This window comes from Zingiber officinale, chromosome 10A (assembly GCF_018446385.1).
Source record: "Zingiber officinale cultivar Zhangliang chromosome 10A, Zo_v1.1, whole genome shotgun sequence".
Lineage (NCBI taxonomy): Eukaryota > Viridiplantae > Streptophyta > Magnoliopsida > Zingiberales > Zingiberaceae > Zingiber > Zingiber officinale.
Genome location: NC_056004.1, coordinates 23,384,425 through 23,404,940, shown reverse-complemented (window position 1 = coordinate 23,404,940; position 20,516 = coordinate 23,384,425). Strand labels below are relative to the sequence as shown.

General features: G+C 38.1%; 1 long non-coding RNA gene across 1 annotated transcript; it reads left to right on the top strand.

Annotated features, from left to right (window-relative positions):
• The first annotated feature begins 889 nt into the window (after positions 1–889).
• LOC122027327 lies at positions 890–1,992 on the top strand. The gene is made up of 4 exons (XR_006124368.1): positions 890–1,473; positions 1,545–1,568; positions 1,652–1,734; positions 1,938–1,992. It is a non-coding gene; the product is annotated as an uncharacterized LOC122027327 (long non-coding RNA).
• The last annotated feature ends 18,524 nt before the right edge of the window (positions 1,993–20,516 follow it).

Genomic DNA, 20,516 nt, shown 5'->3' with positions numbered 1-20,516 from the left:
TCGATTGGGCAAGGGTGTTCTCGCGCGATCGCGAGAAGCACAGAATGCTTCTGGATCGATCCACCGATCGATCCAGATGTTCCCAATCGATCGGTCGATCGATTAGGATTCGTCCGTTGCGCAGGATGCTGGTGATGGACAGATGGGATTGTCCAGATGTGACGTGACAATCGATTGGGGATGAATTCAATCGATTGGAGCCACTGTATAAAGTCCAGCGGATCTTTCTCTCAGTAGATCTCTTGCGATCTTTTGCGCCGTTCTTCAGCGATTCTTTACAAGCTTTCTCCGATCTACTCACGCCAGTTCTTGAAGGCACTTGGGGAGTTTCTCTAAGGTTCAAGAGGTGACGACAAGCACAAGTAAGCAAGAAGAAGGGTGTATTACATTGTATTTTTGTTTCTTCTTCTTGTGTTTGTGTTTGTGTGTGAGTACTGTACGAAGCTTCTCCGCCTCCGGCTGTGACCTAGAAAGAGGTTTTCATTAGTGGAGTGAGTGTGTCGTGTGGATCTTTGGATTAGTCACCTCTTGAGGTGGATACCAAGTAAATCCGTAGTGTTAGCATTGTGTGAGTCTTGTGTTTATTTCCGCTACACATTATCAAGACGAAGCAACCGACAAGCGCGACGAAACGCTATTCACCCCCTCTAGCGAGCATATCGGTCCTAACACTAATTGCTATTGTAAAATACCGAAAATAGGCAAATATTAATAAGGAAATTTTTTAGAATTTTTAGAAATTTTTCGGAAATTTTTCGAAGCTCGTATGGACGAGTTTACGGGAATGGAAACTGGCCCCCGGGAAAGCCTCTTTGGGTTACCCCGTTAAAGTGAGGAAAAGTTGATTTTTCCTTTTCTTTTTAATTTCTTTTTTGTTTTTCTTTTCTATCTCGCCGAACCCGCGTGCCCAGCCTCGCCGACACTGCTTTCTTCGCGTGCCCTAACCGGGTCACGGTAGTTTTTCCCCTCTCAGCGTACAAAACCACTCGGCCAAGGGTTTTGCATCTTCCCTCTCACGCCGCTGTCTTCCTCCACTCACTCTCCGCCGCGCCTATCTCCAATCGCCAGCCACCCGAGCAGCGCCGATCAAGCCGAGGTTTCCTCAGCCCTAGCGTCGGCCTCTTCTCCTCCTACTCGAGCAGTCCCTCTGTGCCCTAGCATCTCCGCCGACGCCGAACAGTGCCGACCTTCCCTCCTCTGCCTACCGATCCCTCTCCTTCTCCCGACGCCGAGCAGCGCCGAGTCTAGCCTCCCCGCAGTCCCCAGCGCCGACCACCGCAGTGCCGCGACCCTTTCCCTCTTTGGAGCTGTGCGCCGACGCCGACCCACTTTCGCCGGCCACCAGGTCCGACCTCAGGCGCCTCCGACTCCACTGATCACCAGGTGCTGTCGCGCAACCGATGGGCCTAGTAGTGCCCTAGTTCTCGCCGCCGCAACCACCTAGCCTCTGTGCTGCTTGCTGCCACAGAAGAGGTAATGCTTTCGGATTTGGGTGCTTAGTTTGGATAGGGAAGTTTGCTGATTTGGGTTTCTTTGTCCAGCAGGGAGGTTCTTGGTTGTGGTTTGAGGTAAGGGAAGCTAGGTTGAAGTTAAATTGTAGTGGTGTATTGATATTTTGGTTGAGCCTCAATTTTTCATGTGATCCGGGCAGTGTGGAGGGTTTCCAGCAACAGTTACTTCGTCCAGCAGTAACTTTCCTTGCCTGTGGTGTAACAGGAGCAGCTGAGAAGTAAGGTAAGGTGTAGAGCATTTGATATATGCTATAGGTCATGATTTTGATTCAATTATTTTAGATAGATGATCATGTGTAGATTAATTCTTGTGGGAAGAATGATGGTCATATGATTAGGGTTTTGTCCTAATTTAGGATTAGAGATTTTATTTAGCTATTTGGAAGAGTTGTAGCTAAATACAATATATTTCTATTTGTGACACAGGAGTTTGACGCGAGACGAGTATCTCGATTATCGGATTGGACCTTTTCGATTGGAGGCGGGTACTTTGACTTATGTCTTTTGATATGCATAATAATGTGTTTAACATATAGCAATGATTGTGTTTTCCATTTATTTCGGTTGGTCACTACATGATCTGTTACATGTTTGCTTGTTTACTTATTATGCACTGCATGTTATTATTTACCTGATCATATAGGCTTTAGAGGTAGTGGCACAACCATATTATACATTATGTTCAGGACCTAGGGTTTATTTGATACCCTATCTGATCGGTGTACCTTCCATTTGATACATTGTCCTGTGGTATATACTTTGTATTTATTTATATGGTTATTGTTATGCTGTTCATGATATTGACATGTTTAGTGTCATGCATCATCTTGCATGATTGCATGCTGTGCGATTGTCTGCTCCATTATTGTCGAGCACATCGCCAGTTACATGTATCACACCACCACTCATAGGTTAGTGGTATATCAGACAGGTGTGTGGCAGTTCTGCTGGCTCGTTAGTCGACTGGTAGGCGATTCGCTCTGTTTGGCTCACGGTGTAGTGTAGCACGTGGTAGCCGTGACGGTTGGACTCTGTTGGCTCCGTTGGTCCGCTCATGGGTAGTGTGACGCAGCGAGTAGCCGGCAGAGATTCCTCCCCGCCATCGTGTACCGGGAATTGAGCTCTCCCATTTATGATTTGGGGTAGGAGTATGTGTGTACTCGACAAAGATCTCGTCCACCTCGGTCACCATCGTGGCGGTGATGTCGAGTGCGGTTGTCACATCCTTACCCACCTCGGACTCACCATTGTGTGAGATGGCTGAGTCAGGGGTGACCGTGTCATTGGCATCATACGTGATCGATTTATTGCTGTGTTTCACGATTTACTGCGTTTATATGGATACGTATGATTGGCACGTATAGGATTATGGCACCCCTCGAGCGACCCTGTTACCCTTATACCTTGGTCCGGGTTAGTACAGCTTTTCTCCTGCATTTCTCAGTTGCATTTACCTTTCTTGTGTCAGGAGTACCTGCTGAGTGTTGGACTCACACCCTCCTCAGTTGCTATTTCAGGTTGATGCTGTCAGGAGAGAGTTCCAGTCGCTAGTCCCCTGCAGTCCACGAGGATGGTTATTTATCTTTTGGCTTGATGTACTAGACTATGTTTTGAACTTGTTATGTTTTGAATATTTTAGATCCTATATGGATTGCTTTATTTAGTCGATGACTTTCATTCGGATTTATTTTACTACATGCCTGCCTAGACGGCAGAAGAGGTGAGTGGATTTATTCCGTCAGATTTGTGCTTTATGGGTGTAGTGGAGTAGGGTTGTTTTCGAGTCATCGTATTTCTGTTCTGTTTGTTTACTACTAAATTGCGTGGTTGTGTCAGCCAGAGGCTGAAAATTGATATAAACTGCGTGGATGGTGTGCTTGTTTGCTTATTAATATTGTTATTATTCCAGCCGCATGTGGCTGAGGTATATGGGGATGTAGTAAAGTTTCAGATTGTCTGCCGTACAGGGGAGATGCTGCCGAAATTTCTTCGGACAGGGACTCCTCCAGGGCGTGACAGCTATAAGCAACTCTATAACTACATCCTCTTCTGCTCTGTCTGATCCACAAATTTATCGAAGAATTATTGGAGCCTTACAATATTTCACTATCATAAGCCCTAATATTACCTTTGCAGTAAATCATGCTTGTCAATTCATGCATGCTCCAACTGATCAAAATTGGGATAACATAAAAAGAATACTTCGTTATCTCAAAGGTACTATTTTATATGGTCTTATATCGCCAATCGTCTCGAGATTTACATGTCTATAGTAATGCGGATTGTGCAAGTTCTTTTGAAGATAGACGCTCTACGAGTGGATATATGTAATATTTCTTGGACGAAATCTTATCTCATGGAATTCAAAAAAACAACTTACTGTCTCTCGTTTAAGCACTAATGCAGAATATAAAGTTATAGCAAATGCAACTTCTGAAATTATTTGGCTTCAATCACTTCTCTCTGAACTCCATCTTACATTAAATAATCCACCCAAAATTTGGTGTGATAATATTAGAGCAACATATCTCACAGAAAATCTAATCTTTCATGCTCGTACAAAACATGTAGAAATTGATTTTCATTTTATTCGAGAGCGTGTGACGACTCAACAATTATCATTTTCTTATGTTTTTACGGAGAATCAAATTGCTAATATCTTTACTAAGTCATTATTCAAACAACGTTTCAACAAGCTAGCAAGTAAACTCAACATCAGAGATCTCTCGTTGAATTTGTCGGGAGGTAAAAGAGATAAAAAAAAAATCACCAAGATTGACCGAATCAAATTATCAAATCAAATTAAAATAATATTAGAATTATTCTAATAATTCTGTTATAATTATTAGAATAATTCTCATAATAATGCTTAAAATTATTCTGTTATTTATTAATTGGTTAATTTACTAAGTAATTTTTAATCATTATCTATTGTACTATGTTCAGTACAATTATTAACAGAAAATAATAAGTTTTATTATTATTTTTGTATTCTTTTCTTTTCCTATTTTTCTTTTACAAGACGAACTATGCCTAAGGGGCGCTGAAAAGAAGAGCAACTGCTCTTGGTTGGAAGAAGAAGAGGTTGCTGGTTCGCAGAAAAATAGGAAAAAGAGAGTCTGGATGAGGGCAGAGGCTGAGAAGGAGAAGAGCTGAAATTGAGGACAACCTGCTGGTAATTGCTGGAAAAGAGCAGCACTTTGTGGAAGGAAAGTTGCTGATATGGTTGCTGTTAGCAAGAAGAAGAATTGTTGGTTTTGTGGCTTGGAGAAGGAGTGTCAGGGATGCAGAGATCTGATGTTGCTGGTAGAAGATGGAGGATAAAAGGTGAAGGAAGAGATCTGCTACTTAAAAGATAATTATTTGAAGTTTCATCATCCTTCATGTATTATACAATAGGAAATCAAATATGGAGGATGTTTATTAGAATTTTTTCTTTCCCATAAATTCACAAGTTTACATGAATTTTATAAATATCTATAAAAATCTTGTAAAAATTTCGATAGAATTATATTGAATTCTTTTAACAATTATGTAAGATTCTATAAAAATTAATAAAAATCTATCAACTTTATAAAAATCTATCATTAAAAAAAATTAATGAAAAATCATTCAATCTCTTGATTTAATACACCCCTTAATCTTGTATGCTACAAAATAGGGCAAATTTAATTTTGTGCAATGAATAAACCACTCTAATTCAAAGTTAACCCCAAGTAATTAACTGTAAATAAGTATTCTTTTAAGAGGTAAAACTATTTATTGATTGTAAATGAAGATAAGAGTTGACATATGGCAAATATAATTTTGTGCAATGAATAAATACTCTAATTCAAAGTTAACCCCAAGTAATTAACTGTAATAAATAAGTATTCCTTTAAGAGGCACAAACTATTCATTGATTGTAAATTTAAATTATTTTACTAATTTTATCTTACTTAGATCATTTTTTTAATTAATTTTATATGTTTTAATACTGTTTTATTTGAGTTTTGACCAAAATAAAAATTGAACAATAGAGTACTTTTAGAATATTCCAAAGAAAAAATTCCAAAAAAAAAACCCCATTGCATTAAGTGCTTAATGTGATATCCATTACTTGAAAGTTAGATTCACACTCAAATGATAGGCAGGGTGATGCTGGAATATAATTAAAATCGTAAACAGATTATGAATAATAATAATAATAATAATACTTCAAAAATACATGATTAATTTCAATATAAAAAACGTCAATAATCAAGAAGACTACAATGGAAAGATTTATTTATCTTTGATGAAGCTCACGTGTCATATATTAAATAGAATAACAAATTAACCGCGTGTGGCTTCCCAAGCCTGCCGGAATCCATTTCCTAATTTGATTGTAATTAGATTTTGTACTCAATCTTATAATTAGATTGTAAATTACAGTTATTCCCATCACAATAAATTATACCAAATAAAACCGTTTATTTTCAATCCTTTCTGAATGATAATTTTAAATCCCAATCGAATTCTAATTCTGTTCCAATCGGTTCCAATCTTATTTCCAATTATTCCAACTCAAAAAATCTATAAATAACATGCCATCCTAATCTGCTTTGAGCTGCTCGACATCATCACCATGACGGCGAAGCGCAAGTCTTCCAGCGGCGACGGCGAGGCCACCCCCACTGCTCCGGAGTGGGTGGCCACCTTGGCGAGGCAGCAGTACTTCACCAGCGGCGGCGGCGGCGGCGGCGACGACGACAGCGAAGCCATTGGGGTGCCGGTGTGGTTCATCGCCTCGAAGAAGGTGGAGAAATCCGACCTCGTGACGCAGCAGAACCGCCTCTACCTTCCGACGCACTTCGTCGCGGCCAATCTCGTCGACCTCCTCTCCCCGGAGGAGCGCGCCTCGGCCAGCCTCGTCGGCGACATCAGCCGCCCTAGTAAGCGGAGCCGCACGGAGGCAGAGGAAGAGGAAGAGGAGATGAATAGGAAGCCTAAGGCGGCGGGGCGGGTGCACGGAGGGCTGCCAGTGCGGGTGTTCGCACGGTCCGGGTTCGTGTTCTTCCTGCGACTGACTCGATGGGACGCAAGCGGTGGCACCGTGATCAAGGGCTACGAGCTCAAATTGTTCCACTTATGGAGTGCGCTGCAGACGGGTGACAAGATAGACGTGTGGGCCTTCCGTCGTGGCGGCCGCAACGGCGAACTTTGCTTCGCCATCGGGAGGCCGTGAATGAACTGTCCGATGAACAGCTTTTTAAGATCTGTATTGTTGATCGCGACTACGTACTTCAGTAATGATATATGGCATTCAAGTAGTTGCGCTTGTTCTTGATTTTTCTTTTTCTTTTTTTAAGAATTTGTTCTTGCGTAGTAATATCGTCGGTGCAGTTATTCAAATCCTTTTGCTCTACAATTTACCCTTGTGAGATTGAAATACAGATCATAATTGAAGTTATTTTTTTGTAGAATCTTAAGTTTAAATTTTTTATAATAAATTTTGTACGTTTAGCTAATAGTCGACGTATGAGCATACTGATTTATATATCTATTTACTATATATATTTTTTCATCAAATTAAACTTAATTTTAAAAAATGAAAAATCCCAATATTTACAAAATCAAATTTACCAATATTTTTAATTTTAGACCTCATACTAGATTTCAAACTATTAAAAATTAGTTTACAATTTAACTCGCGGTGAAGTTTTTTTTATTAAAACTAATGAGTGAAAATTAAATATATAATTTCAGTGAAGTTAACAAGTTTAATTAATGTGGCTAAAATTTCAATATTAAATTACCAGTTGCTTCGTTGATTCGACACAAATTAGTAGTGCAGGAACCTATAAGTTGATTTGTAAACTAATTAATAATATTTTTTTAATTAAGCCTTTTTTAACAATAAAATTAGAATATGTCGTTGATTTTTTGAGCAAATAATTTTTTTAATTAGAATATTTCTTGTGAAAAGAAATATTCTAATAAATAATCAATAGAAGATTTACGGGTATGTTTTTGATAAATCAGGTATTTAGTTAACCGTTCAAGTGTTGACAGTGGTCACCATTAATTGGGGTCAAAATTTCTGCCTTTTGAAAATATTTATGATCGTCCATTGGTTATTTATTTTATTACATTCCCTGATATATATATTTTCCTTTTATTCTTTATTTACTTTTAACTAGAGTTATTTGTAGAATGAACAACTGAAACAATTGGCATGATTTTATATGATTATAGAATAATTCCATAATGATCAGTTAATAAATATTATATTTTGTTTACGAGATGTTTTTATTACTGCTTCAAACATATTTGGTATTAAATAGAATATCCAAGTTGATTTTCCTTGTATACAAATTTACGGCGCGAGTTACCTCGGCTTGTTGAGCCGGCTACTTCAATTAATTTCCTAAAAAGAATGATTATTCCAAATCCTAATCAAATGCGAATTCTGTTTCTATTTTATTTCCAAATATTGCTAACTTATAAATCTATAAATAACACTGCAATCTTAATTTGTTCTTGCATTCTTCGTTAATTAATCCATAGAGCACCATGCCGGCGAAGCGAAAGTCTTCCAGCGACGACGGCGAGGCCACCGCCACTGTGCCGGAGTGGGTGGCCACCTTGGCGAGGAGACAGTTCACCGGCAACGACGACGAAGCCATTGCCGTGTGGTTCATCGCCTCGAAGAGGGTGAAGAACTCCGACCTCGACACGCAGCAGAATCGCCTCTACCTTCCCACCGACTCCGTCGCGGCCAATCTCATCGGCCTCCTCTCCCTGGAGGAGCGCGCCATGGCCAGCCTCGTCGGCGACATCGGCCAGCCTAGTAAGCGGTGCCGCGCGGAAGCAGCGAAAGAGGAGATGAGGAAGAAGCAGAAGGCGGCGGGGCGGGCGCACGGAGGGCTGCCAGTGCGGGTGTACGCACGGTGCGGGTTCGTGTTCTACCTGTGGCTGACTCGATGGGACGGAAGCGGTGGCACCGTGATCAAGGGCCACGAGCTCAAGTTGTTCCGCTCATTCAGTTCGATGAAGAAGGGTGACAACATTGACGTTTGGGCCTTCCGCCGCCGCAGCGGGGAACTTTGCTTCGCCATCGGGAGGCCATGAACTGCTAGTTGGACTACCTGCTACAATATACTACTCTGTTCTGTTCTGTTCTGTTCTGTGTTATGAACACTTTTTTGGGGAATGTCAGCGTTACTCCAGTCTCTCAAGTCAAATTGAGTAGTCACACGATTCATTAAGAAGGATTGATTAGTTTGTGTTGATGATACTTACAATTTTTAGCAATGCATTACAATATTAATTAACTACATTAATAAACAAGTTCTCTTATGCTGCCAAGCAATAGAACTAAAAAGACAAAAGAAATATTGCAAAACAATTTAGGTGCCGCGCGAACAATAACACCAAATTGAGACACAATCTATTAAAGAATTATGATCTAAAGAGTTAATGGTACATGGGATCAACATACATATGTATTTTTGTATCTTTCAACATCAAGGTGCTAGTTTCCCTTGTCAAAAAGATTGATAGTTAAATGGGCATATTTTATAGTGAATGGCTTTCATGATCATTTAGTTTTGGAGTCGGCAGTTTAGTGTGTTTTGGGGACAAATCGCTAATTTGGAACTCCAATATAATAACTTAAGGCTAAACTAAACATGCCTTGTCACTATGATTGGGTTTGAAACAAATCGTTTTGAAATCTCTGACTGTAAATAAATAGAATCTTAATTTGCAATTCTTGGTTGACATGATCTATACTTGTATAGATAGTTTCAAAGTTCAGTAATTAAATGTAATCTTTTTGCGATGTTTAATATGTTCTATGGTGAAAACTTTTTCATTATTATTTTGGGTCTTTTGGAGATGCAACAAAGTGAACGCGTCACTGAAAGATAACCCATTGTATCATTTCATGAAAGAGTTGATACGTTGCTAAAAGATAACCGAGGAACAAAAGCTTTGCAAAAGGACGTAGGTCATTTCATGGCACATTTCAAGCTTTGTCTAAGTTATAATTTTACAATTTTCCACATTATGTATTTATTCGGTTAAAAAACTATGTTTTAATAAAACCTTTATTTCATTATGGCATTACACTCAAAATTATTTTTCTTAACGTAAATGTTATACTTTTATAGTTTAATATTTTTATTTTTTATACTATATATATATATATATATATATATATATATATTATGTTTATATTATTTATGATAAATATTTATATTTTAGTTAGATAGAATATTTTCAAAAATGTTTAGATAGAATATATAAAGTTAGAAACAAATTTAGAATTGGTGATCGCACCAATTATTCGGTCAAAATAATCCGTTTTTAAAAATTTAAAAAAGTTGACACCAAATTGGGCCTAATTTCTCTCCCGCCTCATCAAAATTCCCAAATCATCGATATAGAATCCCTCTCCCACCTCATTGAAATTCCGACAATCCCGCAACACGACAATCATCGAGAAGCTGCAAAAGTGGAGTTTTCAGTGATTCCATAGAGGCCGATTCCTTATCATTTTTCTGCCAAGGGACAAAACAAATAGAAGTAGCTGGACGAATCCAAAACGTAATTGAAAAATAGAGTTTCTTATATAATTTGTTATAAAAAAAATCTTAATTCTAAAATAAGATAAAAAACTAAATTATCCTAAAACTATAAATAAATAATTTTAATAAATTTATATAATTTAACATCTCCCCTTAAACTTACTATCCTACCGCTAAAAGTATTGAAAATTTATGAGACAAAAATCGGAAGCGCGAAGCGGAATGAGTTTTGATAAACATATCAGCTATATATTTGTAGTGAGGAAAAAACAAAAGGTAGTGTGATAGTGCCAAGCTGTAGATGATGACGAGTGAAATGACAATCTATCTCAATATGCTCCGTTCTCTCATGAAAAACTGTATTGCGCGTAATCTAAATAACACTCTGATTATCACAATAAAGAACAATAGGTTTCTTAAGAAAAAATTCTCATATTTGCAACAATCAACGTAGCTAAATAATTTCACAAATGGTGGTAGCCATGACACGATACTCAGCTTCTGTGGAGGATCTGAAAATAACATTTTACTTCTTCCTCTTTCAATAGATAAGAGAATTTCCAAGAATAATACAGAAGTCGGTGGTTGACTTACGATCCGTAAGGTCGTCTGCCTAATCAACATCAAAGTATACACAGAGCTCTAATGAGGAAGTACAAGAGAATAAAAGACTTTGATAATGAGTTCCTAGAAAATATCGAAGAATGCGAATAACAGTAGCCCAATGAACTGTGGTTAGTGCAGTGATAAACTAACTAACCACATGTACAACATACGTATATCAGGACGAATCATAGTGAGGTAAACCAAGCTTCCCATAATTGTATGGAAGAGGTTAAGATCTGACAAAGGAGAACTATCTGATGGAGAATATCAAACATTAGTCTTAAGGGGAGTATCAACTACCCTGTTATCAGTGAGACGTGCACGCTTAAATAGATCAGCTATGTACTTTGACTGAGACAAGAGATAACCTTTAGGTGAAGAGAAGATCTCGATCTCCAGAAAATATCATAATAAACCCAAGTCTTTCATAGCAAAACAACGAGCTAATTCAAACTTCAAAGACTCAATTTCATCAAAATCATCACTAGTAATTATTATGTCATCCACATATAAAGACAAAAGTATATGACCTGCACGCATACACTTGACAAATAAAGTTGAATCATGATTATTGGGATCAAAGCCGAGTGAGGTAATCACCATGGAGAACTTAGCAAACCAAGCATGTGGTGCTTGTTTGAGTCCACAGAGAGCTTTGCCAAGCCTACAAACTTCACCAGATCAGTGAGCAACTCTAGGAGGAGACACCATATACACTTCTTCTTGAAGATCACCATTCAAGAAATCTTTCTTAACATACATCTGAGATATTTTCCATTGATGAATAGAGGCAATGACAATTAACATATGAACAGTGGTCGTTTTAGCAATAGGGTAAAAAATTTCATCATAATCCATGTCATACTCCTGAGAGTAACCTTTAGCAATAAGACGAGCTTTATACCGTTCAATATAACCATCAGATTTAGTTTACATCTTATAGATCAACGAGAACTAATGACGCATTTCCCTTGTGGCAGAGGTACCAAATCCCAAGTATGGTTATGGTGCAGAGCAGTTAATTCTTCGTCCATAGCATTCTGCCAAAGAGGGTTACCAATAGTTTCTCTATAAGATAAATGCTTAGAAAGATAACAAAAATAAGCAAAATTAGGTAGTTTAGTAGACTTACGAGGGCGTGTAGACCGATAATTAGGATTGTCCACAATCTCACAAGGTGATGGAACGGTCGTAGGAGGGGGAGGTGGATGGGATGTCTCAAGAATGCCAGATTCAGTGAAGCCGTCATGTGGAAGAGTAGCCATAAGGGAGGCTTCATCACAGTCGGTACTAAAGGGATCAATGTGAATAAGATCTGCATAAGTCATGTCATGTGGTAGAAGAGGTATGAAGAAGAAAAGAATATGCTCAAGAAACACAACATGACGAGAGACATACAATTTTTTACTAACTGGATCAAAACAACGATATCCCTTTTGACCAACACCATAACCAAGAAAGACACAAAGCAAACTTAGAGGACAACTTATCATGCTTAACGTGTGGTCGGAGAACAAAATAAGTACAACCAAAAACACATAAAGAGAAATAATCAGGAGCACGACCATGTAGTTTTTGAAAAGAAGGCAAACCTGAATTGTGAGAAGTTGGAATCCTATTAATTACATGAGTAGCAGTAAGAAATACTCCCCAAAAAAATACTAGGAACATTTACATATAATAAAAATGAACAGCTTGTCTCAACAAGATGTCTATGCTTTCTCTCTGCAACCTCATTCTGTTCAGGTGTTTCTTGACACGAGATTTGATGTATAGTATCTTCTGATGCAAGTAAATGAAAAAAATATTGGAAGTGTACTAGCCCCCCAAATCACAATGAAAACACTTGAAAACCGCTGGATGTTGAGTTTTGATAAAAGCTTTAAAGTCATTGAAAATGATAATATAATCAGATATATATTTCATAAGATAAACCCAAGTATAACGAGTGCAATCATCAATAAAAGAAACATAATATATTGATTCTCCTTTTGTAGTAATAGGAGAAGGGCCTCACACATCAGAATGAACAAGATTAAAGGGATTAGGAGAAAAAGATAGACTTTTATTGAAAGGTAACACAGAAATTTTTTCAGTTTACAACTACTATAATTAGAAATATCATGACTTTTTAAAGTTTCTAATACTCTAAACGAAGCTAAGAATTGTAAACGAGATGCTGAAACATGATCTAGATGAGTATGCCACAAATAAAATTCAGAAGAAGAATGACTCAATCGAAAAGATAACAAATCAACACTAGAAGCTGCAACATATGGTAGTTGAAGTTTATCCAAGACACAGAGTCCCCCTTGCCTACAACCTATCCCAATCATCTTCTGAGATCGCAGGTCTTGTATATAACAATTGGATGAAGAAAAATTGTTTGAATATCCAGACTCAGACAATTGGCTGACATAAATAAGATTAACTGTAAGACTAGGAATATACTAAATATTAGGAAGAGACAAGCAAGTTGTAACAACAGAACAACACTTAATAATGACATTGGAGTACCAGCAATGACCATAACTGATAAACATGAATTAGAAGATAAGGAGATAAAAGATGACAAGTTAGGTGACATATAATGAGAGACTCCAGAATCTAAGATCCATAAAGAGGAAGATATATCTGATGTACCAGAGAATGACAAACCTATATGAGAAGAAGCAGACATGGCAGTTCTGTGAAGCAAAGAACTGTTGAAACTGCTCAAGCATATGCGGATCTAATGAGGGGGTAGCCACTACATTACTTGACTGAAATAGTCCATTTCGCAACAGTTGTGGTTGATTACTAGATTTTCATGAAGCATTCTGATGTAGCAATGGTGGTCATTGAGGTCGTTGCTACTGATATTGTTGTTGCGGTGGTTCCTTTTTCTTTGCAATAAGCACACTCATCACTAGAAACCTTCGAAGCCGAACTACTTTGATTATGCAGTATAGACCGCTATGGTGCTGCAAAAACAGATGATATAGATGGTGCAATAGTCCTCTTATCAACCTGAAACTTAAGATGAATCTCCTCAGCTAGCAATTCATGTACTACTGAATCAACGGAAGGAAGAGGACTACAATGCAAAATTGTTTCATGCAATCTTTCAATGTCATCACAAAGAGCCATTAAGAATTGGACCAGACGTTGTTCTTCTCTATGAGTGACATAAGCTGGGAAAGCTCGCAATTTTGAGGATTTTGTGAGTGCTAACTGGTCCTATAGTTTTGACATGGCAGAATAAAAATCTTGGATGTCCATCTCTTACTGCGAACTGCACGGATATCTACTTCCAATTGATATTGTTTGATAAAATTAGACTTAATGTATAATCTTGCCAGATGATCCCAAACTTTTTTGGCTGTCTCGTACTTGGCCAACTGAGCACCAATGAAGTGTGAAATAGAACTATTGATCCACATAATAATCTTTGCATTATCGGTCTCCCGTAAACAGCCAATGACTTTGCATAATCATCATGTCAATAAGTTGAATTCGCACACCTGAAACATATCTTCACATAAATTTTCCTTACAAAAAGTTTTTCATAACATATCCCCAATATGAATAATTTTTTCCATCTAGTCGGACACTAATCGATTGAATTGAATCATCTGTGCAACTACTCATTATGATAGAACGAATTGTGCTCACGAATTACCAAACAACAAACAAAATCAAGTTGATGCGAAAATAAATTAAAAGAAACCCAATAAAACTATAAGGCCGTGCTAAAATTTTTTTAGTATTGGATTGAATTAACAAAACCAAGTTCGATCCATGAATATACTGTGAATCAAATTAACAATTCTTTAATCAAATTATCAAAAAAACATAAAGATGAAGACTCTGATATTATGTAGAAATTGATGCCAAAGAAAAAATAATCGTCTTGATTTGATGAATCCAAAAAGTAATTTAGAAATAAAGAGTACAAAACTTTATATAGTTAGTTATAAGAACAACCTAAACTCTAAATTGAAAAGGTAAAAGATTAAATTATTCTAAAGGATATAAATAAATAATTCTAATAAGTTTATATAATCTAACACCCTCTCTATGTTTTTTTCTTCTTAAACATGTGTTTTTTCGATTGTCTTTGTGGGATAGGGGGGTTTTGATAATGACACATTTATCTCGTGTGGCAATTTCGAATGATTTTCTATAGAATTCTGTTTGAACAATGGCTGCTTTTCTGCTTTCAACTCCATGGAAGGGCCAGTTTGTGTACTGTTTATTGCATTAATTTTACAGAGTTAGATGTGAAAAATGCTTGGACTTCTAGCTGATCTTGTAATCGTACTGATATAGTCTTTATTTTGTTGTACAACTTTAATATGTAATCTCGTGTCTTTGCTTCTTGAAAGAACTTTGGGCATTTGAGTATTTTGATTTTTCATTATTCTTCTTGTCCATTCCCATGAAAGAGCTTCTTATACTAACTCTCAGAAGTCTTATGCCGTGACTATGAATAATGATATTTTTCATGAAGTGGAAACTTAGTTTTAGATAGCATGATTAGTGCAAGAAGATTAAATGACGCTCATGTGGATATGATATCGATGTGCAGAATTTCTTGACTCTTTGTAGAATTAATGTCTTAGAGTAACCTAATGAACTCGTACTTGATGAGATTGTTAATCATGAAATGAAGAATGCAAATGTTGTAGCTAAGAAAGTAAACTGTATTTCTTCTTTGAGTTTTTCTTTTGTCTCAAATTCTCAAACAATGTGTCATATAAACAGTTGTCGAATAGCACCATTTGAGGAGTTCTATATGTTTCTTTAACTGCGATGTTCACGTTATAATTTAGGAACCTACCTTGTCCAATATTGTGAGATGTGTTTGTAAAATTCCAGTAACTGTTGTGTTGTAGTTTATTTCTGGGCACCAACCTTCAAGTGGGCATTAGCATAGCCAATTTTTCTGACTTGAACAAACCGCCGGAGAAAGTTTCATATCCACAGCTAGTTGGGGCATTAGCATTTGTGATTTGTCGTTGGTTTTGTGAACCTTCAAGATTAAAGGTTAGTATTTTTAATAACAATATTTGTGAGACCTTAATTAGAATTGATGAGAGTTATACCATTTTCTTGATATGTTTAAAGTGTGTGATGTATGTAAAATGTTAGTGGATTGTTGGTATTTTCTTGAGTTAGTAATATGGAGCTAGACAGTAATGTATGAATTTTGATTTATTTTCATGGCACGTATTGAAATTTAATATATATTTTTTCTGGCTCTAGTTTTACAAATGACGATTGACAAAAGTTGGATGAGTATGATGAATTGAATCTCTCTTACATATAAAATGGTGTTAGGATGTTTGTGACATGTGCTCTCGAGTATGCCGATGAAGAGGGGAGAATAAGATGCCCGTGTAATAATTATTTTTTCTGGCTTAGTAGAGATACACTTAATACGACATGAACAAACAAAAGGAATGAAGGGATAGGTATAAGAATTATAGTACCATTGGAAGAAAGGGCACCAGTGAGAACATCTCTACTGACGAACCATTTCAATAGTACGGGTGTAGCTGTGCCACGAGGCACGACCATGAAAGTAATGAAAAAGAAGAAGTTCTGTAATTGGACCATCTACTCTATCCATTTGATTTGAGCTTCTCCAGAGAAGATGAGACAAAAAAAAATGAGAGTGTTCACAACGCATACCGAAAAAGCCATGTTTCCGACCATTAATGCCTAGTTCGAACACCAGGAGGGTTGAAACCAAGAAAGATTTATTACTTTCCCTATGTTTCCTAACTCAAGAAAACCTTCTCATAGAAGTATTTTAACAATATTTTTGATGATATTATATTAGTAGATGCTATTGGATCCATTCCTTTTATATTCTTTATAAAAATGTAGATCTGCTATATTAACGGTTCCCTAGTGACGGTCCTACAGATATGGAAAGAGGTACATACAGATACATAAGCATCAGGTGCATGGTTGGGTAAACTTCAGGTCGTCAGTTCCTAAGAATCGACTTCTGACCATTATGTCAAAAATATCATGGGCCAACCGTCTGTGCTACGTCATGAGGATTTATATATTCTTTATAAAAGTATATTATAATATTTACATAACATTTTCATATATAAAGAAAGTATATGCGTGAGACACAATCATCTTTCTTTTCACAGTCACAGTCAACCCTTGGTGGCAATATCTGCATGCGTTATATAAGACGCGCACCTGAACTACCCATAGTCTATCTAGTTACGAGCTTGCACTCCATAGTCATCATTTTTCCGTAGGTTGATGCTTTGTATCGCACGCTTGTTATATTTTTTTATATAGTGTGTGAAGTCTAACTAATTGAAAGCACCTATTTTCTAGTTCCAATCAATAGAAAGCGGCCATTCACGTCAGGGTCCGAAGGAGATGGAGTTGCTTGTACTTGAATTTTCTTTGTCGAGATTGGGTTGGTGTTCCGTGTACCGCATCGAAGCTTGTGTAGCCTATGTAAGAGTGTAGCAAAGTGAAACGTAAGATCTAGAAGCAAGCGGAGATTTAAAAGAATGCATTGGATGGATGCCCGGGCATTGAGAAGGAAGGACGCCTGAAGAGGCGAAATAGAATGAAATAATTCATCTCATGTGAGGGACGCATTCAAAACTACGAAAGATATACCGTCATCGAAATACAAAACTTTCTCACTCGTCTCTCTCGCTTATCGCTCTCCGCGTTGTTATCACTCGTTCGTCCCTCTCCTTTGTAGTCGAGCCCTCTGTCCCTCTCCAGAGTCTGAAAATGAAAATAAGTGGATTTTCCATAGTGAACAATTTAAACATCTCCATGGAGAATGAAGTTTTATCTGATAGTGATGCGATGAAATGACAGATGCTTTGAATTATTTAACTAAACCAGTAGAAATAGGAGAATCTAATATTACTTGGCTCACACTATGAGACAGAGAAAGTTTAGTGTGCTGGGATTAGGGTTGTAAGAGCTCGAGAAAACTACATAGGCTCGACTTGAGATCGATCGAGCTTGTGAATTTGAGCTCGAGCCTGACTTGGAAAAATAAATTAAAAGCTATGCAAATGGGATTCGAACCGTGGACTTTAAATACATCAAATAACACCACTATGTGAAAATCGGGTATAGACTTCGCCACATGTTACTTTGGCGATTAGAATTTATGAAGTAATATATAGTAATCAACTTTGGTTATAAAAATGACAAAGTAAATACTATTTTAGACTTCATAGGTTAAAAAATATGGACCACACTTCTCATTTTAATTGATATTTTACTTTGTAATATTTATTCGATGAAGTAATAGATTATAAAATAAAATTTAATTTTGTAAGTATTGAAGTAATAAATTTGATCAAGTGAAAACACTTTTCCCTTCTATCCATAATTTTTTCACTCAATCCCCGTTTCGCAAAAACCCTACGTGACATATTTTTCGTCTCCAACATGTTGGGACCAAATATGTAGTTAGAGGGGGGGGGGGTGAATAGCTTGGCGCGATCCTCGTGCTCTTCGTTGCTTGTTTCTTCAAAGATATGCAGCAGAAATACAAGAAACAACACATACAACGCTAACACAACGGATTTACTTGGTATCCACCTTAAGACGAGGTGACTAATCCAAGGATCCACACACTCACGCATCCTCCACTAATAAAACACTCCTTTACGGTAACTACCGAAGGCAGAGAAGCCTTACAAGCTCTCAGCACAAGAAGAAGGAAATGGAAAACAAAATACAAGCAAAAGCTTACAAGTTTGCACACGAAACCCTAACCCTAACTTCTTCCTCGCCTCTTGACTTGGATATGCATCAGCACAAGCCTCCAAGAACCTTCAAGAACTGGTTATCTGAACCTGAGAGAGAGATGCTGTGGAGATGCGGTGAAGATCAGAAATGGAAGCCATGAGTTATGCCGAGAGAGACGCTCGCCAACAGCTATATCCTGCGCCAACGGGCAAATCCCGATCGATTGGATTGCTCCTAATCGATCGGAGAGGCTTTGGATCGATCGGTCAATAGATCCAGAGCGCTTCTGTGCTCTCGGGAATTGCCTGGATCGATTGGTTGATCGATCCAGGGCTTATCGTGCAAATCACACCTCCTAATCGATCGACTGATCGATCGGAGGCTCCCAATCGATCGGCTGATCGATTGGGAGGCTTTCTGTTCGCGCAACACTTCTCCCCAATCGATCCACTGATCGATTAGGAGGAGGCTTGTCGCGGGGACTCTCCCAATCAATCGGCCGATCGATTGGGCATGAGCCAATCGATCGGCTGATCGATCCAGCCCTTGTTTTTGCCCAAAAACAAGTCCAAAGTCCCCTAAACTAACATCCGGTCAACCATGATCTGTTGGTACATCACGTCTAGCATCCAGTCATCCTTGACCTGCTAGAACTCCCTCACCAAGTGTTTGGTCAATCCCTTTGACCCACTTGGACTTTTCTCCTCGTGCCAAGTGTCCGGTCATCCTTGACCCACTTGGACTTATCTTCACCAGATGTCCGATCAACCTTGATCCACTTGGATTTCCTGTGCCTGGCTTCACTCACCAGGACTTTCCATACTGCCTAGCTTCACTCACTAGGTCTTTCACCTGGCTTCACTCACCAGGATTTTCCTTCTGCCTGTCTTCACTCACCAGGACTTTCCTTCTGCCTAGCTTCACTCACCAGGACTTTCCTTCTACCTAGCTTCACTCACCAGGACTTTCCATACCGCCTGGCTTCACTCACCAGGTCTTTCACCTAGCTCTACTCACTAGGATTTTCCAGTCAAGTATCTAGTCAACCTTGACCTACTTAGCTCTCCTTCACAATCTAACCACATGAACAATTGCACATGCAATCTCCATGTCTTGTCTCCATGTATTGTCAAACATCGAAACCCAAACATCAAGACTCGAGCTTGACCCAATTCAAGCTCAGTCAACCAGGTCAACCTTGACCTAGGGAATATTGCACCAATAATCTCCCCCTTTTTAATGTTTGACAATACCACTTGTAAGTTAGGCTAATCCCATAGCCTCAACTCCTTTCATGTCAATATGAGAATGATGGTTTCTTTCATTCTCCTCCTTTTCTAGAGGGCAAACTCCCTCTTTAGGTAATGAAGGCCTAACTTAATCACACATTCTCCCCCTATTGGCACACATTAAAAACTCTCCCCCTGAAGAGTTATCCAACGTTGTTGACAACTTCACTCGTTGTTCACAACACAATAACGAAGGTCTCATACCCTTCATTATTCTAAACGCTCATTCTTGAGCATATACCACTTGGTATATTCACACACGATTCAAATGAAGGTCTCATACCCTTCATTGTCATCAATTGCTCATCCGTGAGCAAACACCACATGAATAATGAAGATATCCACTCTCTATTATAGTCAAATGTCCAACCTTGAGCATTTTCGCTAAAGAAGGTTAACCACCTTCCAAGGTGTATGAAAAATAAATTTTCATGTCCTTAAAGAGTAACTCCCCCTAAAGACATGCACGTAACTTCTGTCATTACAACAACAATAACTTGGAATCCCTAAACCTTTAGGAAACCCAAATTTAGAAGTTTTGAGGTTCAAAAATTCAATATTGAAACCAAACCTCTACTTAGTCTTCCTTAACCGATCCATCCTTTGAAAACTCCCCCTAAATGTATACAAATGTGTTTTGAGGGGTTAGGAGTGGTTATCTAGACTAAAGGGGGGTTCAAAATGCTGAAATCGGGCTTTCCCAGCCAAAATCAGCATTCCCAATCGATTGGAGTTAGGTCCCAATCGATTGAACCCTGCTGAATCGATCCACAGATCAATTCAGACTGCGTGGATCGATCGGCTGATCGATCCAGCGA